This window comes from Lithobates pipiens, unplaced genomic scaffold (genome assembly GCF_037356315.1).
Source record: "Lithobates pipiens isolate NorthernLeopardFrog02 unplaced genomic scaffold, aLitPip1_a1.2 Scaffold_16, whole genome shotgun sequence".
Taxonomy (NCBI): domain Eukaryota; kingdom Metazoa; phylum Chordata; class Amphibia; order Anura; family Ranidae; genus Lithobates; species Lithobates pipiens.
This window is the reverse complement of record NW_027507748.1, coordinates 42311592-42321463: the sequence shown is the minus strand read 5'-3', so window position 1 is coordinate 42321463 and position 9872 is coordinate 42311592. Positions and strand designations below refer to the sequence as shown.

Genomic DNA, 9872 nt, shown 5'->3' with positions numbered 1-9872 from the left:
CTCAACCTTCTCTATGCTTGATAGGCTGCTCCAGCAGAAACGTGCAGTTAACGTCTACCTGTATGAACTCTGCGGCAGAACAGGTTCTGGGGAGCTGGGGTTTTTTTCACCGCGCCAGTGGCTGCTCATGCGCGACGCATGCAGACTTCTGCAGCCATTTGAGGAGATCACCAAACTGATCAGTCGCAGCCATGGCGCCATCAGTGACATGGTACCTTATGCCTTCTTAATGGAGCGTGCATTGTGTTGTGTCATTGATCAAGCTGTGGAGGAGCAGGAGTGGGAAGATGAGGAAGTCGCAATGCTGGATGAATTCCCGGGGGGGGCTACTCTATCTGAGACAAGTCAACAACAGGAGTCTGAAGAGGAGTCAGAGGAGGATGGTGCCGGGGCGGATGAGGAGGAGCAAGAAGAGCATGCTTTAAACCTTTCTGGGACCCCTGTTGTTGTGCGTGAATGGGGAGAGGAGAATGAAGAGGACGACATTATCCTGGATGATGAGCAGGAGCCAGGCCACCACACCTTCCAGTTTAGCGCAAATGGGGGCCTTCATGCTCCAGTGTTTTAATAGGGACCCCGTATAAAAAGCATAAGGGTCAAGGACCAGTACTGGGTGGCAACGTACTCAAGACATTAAAATCTTAGCAAAAATCCTAGCTACCCGCCTTAACAAGATAATTGGTAAAATCGTTCATAATGACCAAGTAGGATTTATGCCAACCAGGCAAGCAACTGATAACGTACGTCGAGCAACCCTCTTGGCATACATAGCCAAAAAAGACGAATTCCTACATGCTTTCTATCTCTTGACATAAAAAAAGCCTTCGATACAGTAACCTGGCCATATTTACATTACACTCTCCAGAAATGGGGATTTGGCCCCCACTTCACTAGTTGGATAACAGCTCTTTATAACAAACCCCAAGCCTACATAAAGTACACAGTATATAAATCGGAACATTTTAATATAGAAAGAGGCACTTGACATGGTTGTCCACTTTCCCTCTTAATATTTGCCCTTTTAATAGAACCTTTAGCTCAATACCTCAGATTAGAACCAACAGTCCCTGGAATAGAACTTCATCAAAAACGGAATTCATCGTAAACGTAGCTTATTTGCCGACGACATTTTATTGTTCCTATCATCTCCCAAAGTTTCAGGCCCAAATCTAATACCTATTCTCAACATATTTGCTGTCATATCAGGGCTACAGATAAACTCCAAAAAATGTATAGCATTAAATATATCGCTATCAACAATAGAATTAACCACAGCAAAAGTAGCACTCCCTTTCACATGGGTAGTGAAATCAATTCAGTTTTTAGGAATTCACCTTACAGTCTCTTTATCAGACTTATACTTTGCTAATTACACTAACATTTTAAAACACATTACGAACCTAATGAACAGTTGGTCCCACCTTCCCATCTCCTCGTTGGGGAAAATAAATGTTGTTAATGTCGATTTTACCTAAACTACTATATTCATTTAGAGTATTACCGATTGCAGTCCCCGCTCATTACTTACGTATTATCCAGAAAAGAGTATCTAAGTTTATTTGGGGATCCTCAAAATAGCGTATCCCTCTCAAAACATTATACTTACCTAAAAATGTAGGTGGTCTTGGAGTACCAAATTTTGCCACTTACTATAGAGCAGCTCAAATAGCTAGTTTAACTAAATATCATGCCACTAAAGGAAATTCCTTTATGGGTATTGATAGAGGCTTATGATTGTGAACCTTTATCGATCTCCAATATATTATGGCTACATTCCAAAAATCGTTTTAGCTTAAGTAATCCTATTACTAAACATTACTTTTTTCTCTGGCACAGGCTTAAATTTAAAAATAAATTGCAAAATTTGACCCACTTAACCAGTTTTGAATCCACATGTAAAAATGACCCACATGCTAGAGGACGAATTTCCTCCCTCTAGTCTCAACTACTAATAAACTCTGATAAAGATATACCTACTTATGTGCAGAAATGGGAGGAGGACCTGGAATACACTCTAGACGAGTGTCAGGAACCATGAATCAGACTGAGACAATCAAATCACACTTGTTTATTAATAAAAATAAAAAGGTAAATAGAAAAAAGCGTAGTCAAGCATAGCCAGAGTCCAGTAGCCAGATCGGGTAGTCAGCCAGTCCAAAGTTCTTAAACCAGATCGGGTAATCAGCCAGTCCAGACATCAGGGATCCAAGGATCCAACTGCAAGCAGGATAGAAGCCAGCTGGGATGTCAGCAAGCCAGTCTTGAAACAAATAGCAGGAGATGGTTCCCTGGGATGTGACCAATGCGAAGGCAAATGAAAAAGTGAGCAGGAAGGCTTTAAATTGGCAGGTCAGACAAGCATGATCAGGAACAGCTGGTAACTGTGGAGAGAGAAGAGAGCTGGCAATTAGCCGACAGCTGAGCGGCCAGCCCAGAGGAGGAAGGGCTAAGCCAGCCCTGACAACGAGGCAGAGTGGATTAAAATTTGGTCCACAATTAAATCTTCCTCCCCTAATGTACTAGCCATGGAAACCAACTATAAGGTATTAACTCAGTGGTACTTAGTACTAGCCAAATTCGCTAAATTTACCCCTGAATACTCAGATCACTGTTTTTGTGGCTGTCTAGAACAAGGTACATAGAAGCACATTTGGTGGTCCTGTCCAATAGTACAGACATTTTGGAAAGAAATATTTACATATGCCTCCAAAATGTTCAATATTTCCCTTCACCCTAACCCTACAATGACACTATTATGCCTAAAACAAGTGTGTCTAACTCATGCCCAATTTAAACTATTTGTATTTTCGCTCACAGCAGCAAAACAAACTGTGGCGAGAGCTTGGAAAACCCCCATTTTGTTGCTGTCCAAGACCAAACAAAGAATGAATAATTTTATGATACACACTAAAATGGCTGCTATTGAACAAAACCAAATACATAAATTTCATAAACTATAGCAGCCTTGGTTAGAACATTCCTTGCCATTATCATTCAATGACAATCTTTTATGGCCATGGTAGATGATTTAAACTCATACTGACAATACTGGTTGGACTGTGACTTCTGGATCGACCCATGGACCCTTCTTTTTTTTTTTTTTATCTTTTTCACTCTTCACTTTCTACCTTATACTTCCACTCTATACTCTGTCTCTCTTTACATCTTATGATTTAGCTTTACCTTTGGTTACAAAGATATCATTAGTAGTGTAACATATTTCATTAACTCATGATTATTGAGGAAATCTTTATTTCGTTTTTTTATAATTTTAAGTATTGCATGATATTTGAATGTCTCCTTCAATATTGGTTTAGTTCATAATTGTTAACTAATTACTTCAATTTTTCACAATGCCTTACCTCATAATCAATTCTATAATTGTAACCACATATGATTATTATATAAGTATTGTTGTGCTTTTAAGGACATTTTCCCGCACAATATTTACTAAGTAATTTTTAACTAAGATATTTTTAAGATACATAATCAGTCTATATGACACAGTCTATATATGTGAAACTTATTCACGGAGACGAGTGATCATACAAAATAGTTACATTTATTGGTTGACAGAAAACAAATATTTACATGAAATATTAAAATACAGATTGCATTACTTGATCACTTTGACAATTACTGGAAACACCCTCAAACTGGGCGTAGTCGTACCTTGGACACAATTATCACCATTATCACTTCTCGGTAGAATCAATAACCTTTTGATACTTGACAATTAAACAGAATGTCTGTATTTCACACGTCCAACCGTTACTATACTGCAGGTAAGTAAGTGGTTAACAATGTGAAATAAATTAGACATTTGTTTGTCAATAAAATTGGCATCTATGCAAAAAGAAATATAATGAAAAATTTAATTTAGAGAAAAATCTAAAAGGCGGTTATTGATTCGGGAGAAGTATTTCAATAATAGAATATTCAAAAACATCAATATTTAAGAGAACATAGAATAGATGATAAACATATATTTACCCATTTCCAATATGGCTATTAGTGTGGAGTGTTGGTTACCAGGAATTTTAAGATGGCTGCCGTGGCTTCAACATGGATTCTCTTACAGAGGAATTACTTGGTGTGACCTCCGAGTTCCAAGGAGCAGGGATCTTCATGAATGTAAAAATGTGTATTCATGCATGTCTTCCATTGTCCCTTCTCAGGGGGGTCCCTAAGCTTCCCCCTGACTCTCTCCCCCCAGCTCTCCCCGAGCTTTCTCCTCCTTTCCTCCTTTCTATTTCTTAAATATCCTCTTCCACAAAAAGATCATAAAATTATACTAAGTTCTGCCCAGAGGGTATGTGTTCCCTCCTCATTGGCCGGCAACATGTAATGGTTAGCTTTCCCGGGAGTCTCGTGATTTTAAGGTAATATCACCTTCCACCACCAGGTGTCTCACCTGTGTTTGGTGTTTTATTTCTTTAAGTTAATATTTTTCTATTTCTGTAATATGCGCTCGTTATTATATATGTTCTCACGAATATATTTCTAGTGTTCAAGAATTATGGCATAATATAAAATACGCTTTAACATAATTTTCAATAATCACTTGCATAAAATGGTGATATATATGTATATCAATGTATATCTTTAGTCCATTTAGAAAGGACCCAGGTTAGATATATATCAAACAATATCACATACAATTATTATCTATATGGATACATGTATAATTTAGGTATCCAATCAATATTTGTTTATCTAAACATAGGTTAAATTCTTATACAATTATAATCTTGATGATATGTTTTTCATAATACTAATTTGTTGCTAAAACACTTCTACTTATAATCACACTTCATATATAAATTCTTTATGACAAAGTTCTTTAGATCATTAGATACCAAACCACAATATCTCCTTGTTGACCCATGTATAATTTGAATGGCTTAGAAAAATATGGATGATACTGGTATATGAATCTTACAGCATGTTTTGAGATGAACTCTGAGCTTCCAATAAATGATTAAATGGGTTAGCTGTGTCCTTCAATATGTTTCGTTGGATAAGGCATCAGCTATTTGCATGGTTGTATACTATCCAAACAGTCTTTTTACTTACGCACAATGGGGTTCTCTAGTTAAGGGTTATTTCCATGTGATAAAACTTATGCAAGTTGATCTTCTCACCCTAACCAACAAAATAAGTAAACAGCTTTTTGTTTGGTGACAGGAAATACCATTGTTTCAGGCTCTTTTTTCAACACAGGTTTTGTAAAAGTTTAAAAAGAACTAATCCTTTTAACATTTGGAAGAAAAAAAACCTGCGAGATCTTGTACTTTGCTTTAAAGGTCTCCAAGAGGTCACAGTTCAATAATATCAACATTATAGTTCATCCATCTTTTTTTAGGCCTACTGAAATCCCTCATCTCTGCCAGCGAATATTAAATGTATTTTTTCATGAATTCACAACAGTATTCTGAATTGTACAATACTCAATATTAAAATATTTTTGGCAAGGAAAATACCAACTTTAAAAAATTCAGTTGTCTTATCAAAAATACAAATTTTGGGGGGCTTCAAAGGCAGTAGCTGGTTGTGGTGAATGATGGTCATTATGTTGCTTATTATACAGCATGAAAACATCAACAGTAGATGTAGACCCCTAACTAAATAACTTTTTTTACGTCTCAGGGCTGCCATAGTCGCTTCCTGTCTACATAAACTCCAGCAATTGTTGCCATGATTTCTCAGGGCGGATTTCCTGATGGTGATAACAGTGGACCTCCCCTCCATAATGTGTTTGGAAACAGCCATTTGTAGTCTCCATTAGAAGCTCATGTGACAGGGTGACAACGCTGTACAAGGACCTTCACGGTAGAATTGAAAGAGATTAATATAAGGAAATCTGCAGTTTTCAAGCTTTTGAAAATGAGAAATCGCATGAATATATCAATGCTTATATTAGAATTCATTGATTGGGTTTACATACTGTATATGTTAATTAGAGGTCGACCAATATGGGTTTTTTTCTGGCCGATGCCGATATTTAGAAATCATGGCGGCCGATGGCCGATATATAATGCCGATTTTTTTGGGCCGATATGTTAGGCCGATTTTTAATTTTTTTTCCCCCCTTCATCTCATAAAATCTAAGTTAGACACCTTTCACACTGGGGCCTTTTCAGGCGCTTTTGGGCTAAAAATAGCACCTGTAAAGTGCCTGAAAAACGGCTCCCCTGCAGTCTGTGTGAAAGCCCGAGTGCTTTCACACTGAGGCGATGCGCTGGCAGGACGTTAAAAAAAGTCCTGCAAGCAGCACGTTTGGATTGGTGTATACCGCTCCTCCACCACTCATGCCCATTGAAATTAATGGGCACCACTGCCAAAGTGCATGCAATGCGATTTGGCAGCGGCGCTTCACGGGCATATTTAACCTCTTCCTCGGCTGCTAGCTGGGTTATAAGTGCCCCGCTAGTGGCCAAATAGCGCCGCTAAAATGACAGTAATGCGCCGCTAAAACTAGCAACGTTTTACCGTCAACGCCTGCCCGCTCCAGTGTGAAATCAGCCTTAAGTAATAAGTGATACAGCAAATTTCTTACATTTAAACATTTATTAAACAAAACAAACCTCAAATAAGTTCACTTGTATGTATAATTTAGATTTTAAAAAAACTAACTATATATTAAATATTAAATACACAAAAACAGGTCATCAAAACTTTTGGACAAAAAAAATGGGCTAACTTTACTGTTTTCGTTTTTTTTTAATCATTAGTGTCTTTTTTCCAAAAAAATTGCGTTTGAAAGACCTCTGCGCAAATCCCGTGTGACATAAAATATTGCAACAACCGCTACTGTTATTTTAGCAGGGTCTCTGCTAAAAAATATATATAATTTTTGGGGGTTCTAAGTGATTTTCTAGCAGAAAATACAGGATTTGTACTTGTAAGCAACAAGTGTCAGAAAAGATTTAGTCTTTAAATGGTTAAACTGAGAACTCTACACACAGAGCTCAGTTCATTCATAAGTGTAAACATTGTATCACTTTGCTCTTTTCTTGGCAGACCAGAGAGGAAACAAGTCGCTTCACTGAAGACTCAGGCAACTTGCATTGACTTCTATTACAGAAGTCGTTTGCAAGTCACGCTGAAGATATATCGGCCTTTTTTTCAGCACAATCGGCTGATGACGATTAATTAAAAAATGCCAAATATCGGCTGATATATCGGTCGACCTCTAATGTTAATTATATTTCAGTTTTAAAAGGTTGTGTTTTTGTCTGTCTATCACTTTGTATTTATATGCTCTCTCACGGGAAGGCTATTATAAAATAAATAAAACAATTTTCTAATCTTCTATTTACTCAGTGGATTCCCCAGTTAATTCTTCTGTCTCAAACAGCTTGATGGGAATTTGCTAAAGTCTAAAATATGCTAATTTCATGGTTGAATTTCCCAAAACCTTTTCCAATACAAACAGAACTGAGAAAATATCAACACATTACAGTCTGGCTATGGGATTTTAATATTATGAAATCATCTATTCTCACCAAAGGGAATAAAAAATGCGCAGAGGTCGTGTGTATTTTTAGCCACTGGTTTTTATCTTGGACACTTTACAAAACAAAATGGGGTTGATTTACTGAAAGCTCCAATCCACCCTCCCTCAGCTATCAGGAAAGCCCTTCAAGAGTATGAAGTCCCCTGTCAATGGTTGGATTGACCTAATGTTCTCTAATGCAGCCTATCTCAACCGAGGTTCTGTGGAACCCTAAAGTTCCTGCAGAGGTTTCTAGGGGTTCCTTGAGCAAGGAGCAATTTCTGCTTTTTAGATAAGTTCCTACTGACACCAATGATCTCTGAAAGACAAGGATTCTTCCCACTGACCATAAATGTAAAGAACATTCTTCCCACTGATCACCAATGTAAGAAGCTTTATTCCCATTGTCCACCAAAGTAAGTAGCATTCTTCCCACTGCCCCCAATGTAAGGAGCTTTTTTTCCCATTGATCACCAATTTAAGGGGAATTTTTCTCAATTACCACCAATATAAAGAGCATTCTTCTCAATGACCGCCAATGTAAGGGTCATTTTTACTCACTGACCACCAATGTAAGGAGCTTTATTTCCATTGATCGCCAATGTAAGGGGCATTCTTCCCACTGACCACCAATGTAAGAAGCATTCTGCCCACTGATCACCAATATAACTTATACGGCAGCAAGGTGGCAGCAACATACCTAGTACGTGATCGGACACTTCTGCCCTGTTCCTGCTCATCATCAGCCACAGAGAATGGTGGTCTTCCAATGTAAACAAGGCAGATCGCAGTTCTGTCAGTAGGGAAGGCACATGTGTTCCTGCAAAGCAGGGACATGGATCCATGGCTTCCCCTAGTAAAAGCACCTCCCACAGTACAGTAAAACACTGGTCAGACAACAGTTAAAGCGGTAGTGAACCGCAGTTAAAGAGGAAAAAAAAAATATATCCCATAGTTATAGACGTTATAACTTTTGTGCAAACAAATCAACATACTCTTATTGGGATTTTTTTTTTTTTTTACCAAAAATATGTAGCAGAAAACATAATGACCTAAATTGATGAAGAAATGTGATTTTTAAAAATTTTTATTGGATATGTTTTATAGCAAAAAGTAAAAAATATTGGGCAATTGTCAGTTAAAGTAATGCAGTGCCTTATCGCCTGGTCATGGAGGCGGGTAAATCTTCCAGAGCTGAAGTGGATAAAGAGCATTCTTCCCAATGACCACCAATGTAAGGGGCATTCTTACTCACTGACTACCAATATAAGGAACATTCCTCCCACTGACCATAGCACTAATGTACTGTGAGCTGTAGATAAAGTTATAGTAATTATTAGCAATTATTATTAGCAGGGGTTACATATTTACATAGTTACATAGTAGGTGAAGTGTTGAAAAAAGACACAAGTCCATCAAGTCCAACCTATGTGTGTGATTTTATGTCAGTATTACATTGTATATCCCTGTATGTTGCAGTCATTCAGGTGCATTTCTAATAGTTTTTTGAAACTATAGATGCTCCCCGCTGAGACCACCGCCTGTGGAAGGGAATTACACATCCTGGCTGCTCTTAGCCCTTGTACACACGGTCGGATAATCTGTCGGAATGCGTCTTATCGGACCGTGTCGTCAGATAATCCGACTGTGTGTGGTATGCATCGGACTGATTCCGTCTGAATCTCCGTCGGACCCAATTTTCCAACATGTTGGAAATATTTCCCGACCAACTGGGCCGGTCGGACATATTCCGATCATGTGTAGAGAATTTTGATCGGACCAAGTGCCACGCATGCTCAGATCAAATTCCTACATCAAAGCTATTGGCTACTAGCCTGAATGTAGTCCCGTCATAACGAAATGACGTCATCACGTTCTGAAAGATCAGATTTTTCGCCAACTTGGCCCGACTGTGTGTATGCAACAGTTTCGGACACAATCCGTCGGACTAAATCCGACGGGCAAAATCCGACAGATTTGGTTGGCAAAATCTCCGACCGTGTGTACGTGGGCTAACAGTAAAGTACGCAGTTTAAGGTTAAACCTCTTTTCTTCTAATCTTAATGAGTGGTCACGTCTCTTATTAAACTACCTTCCATGGAAAAGTTTTATCCCTATTATGGGGTCAGCAGTACAGTATTTGTATATTGAAATCATATACCCTCTCAAGCATCTCTTTTCCAGAGAGAATAAGTTCAGTGCTCGTAACCTTTCCTCATAACTAATATCCAACGTAAAACTGTAGTTTTACGTCGGCTGTTTGAAGGAGGATATCGTTGTTATGGCAGCAGTGGGCGGTCTACTACAAGATAAAAGTGGTCTCTGCGGCGGATTCGCTGCAAGATCACTTTTATCTGTGGCTGGAGAGGGACTC

At 38.4% G+C, this 9872-nt stretch overlaps 1 long non-coding RNA gene across 1 annotated transcript; it reads right to left on the bottom strand.

The window, feature by feature from the left end:
- Positions 1-2053: 2053 nt before the first annotated feature.
- On the bottom strand, positions 2054-4207 carry LOC143984232 (uncharacterized). Its single transcript, XR_013274733.1, has 2 exons — positions 3994-4207; positions 2054-2381 (listed from the first exon to the last, which is right to left on the bottom strand). It is a non-coding gene; the product is annotated as an uncharacterized LOC143984232 (long non-coding RNA).
- Positions 4208-9872: the final 5665 nt, after the last annotated feature.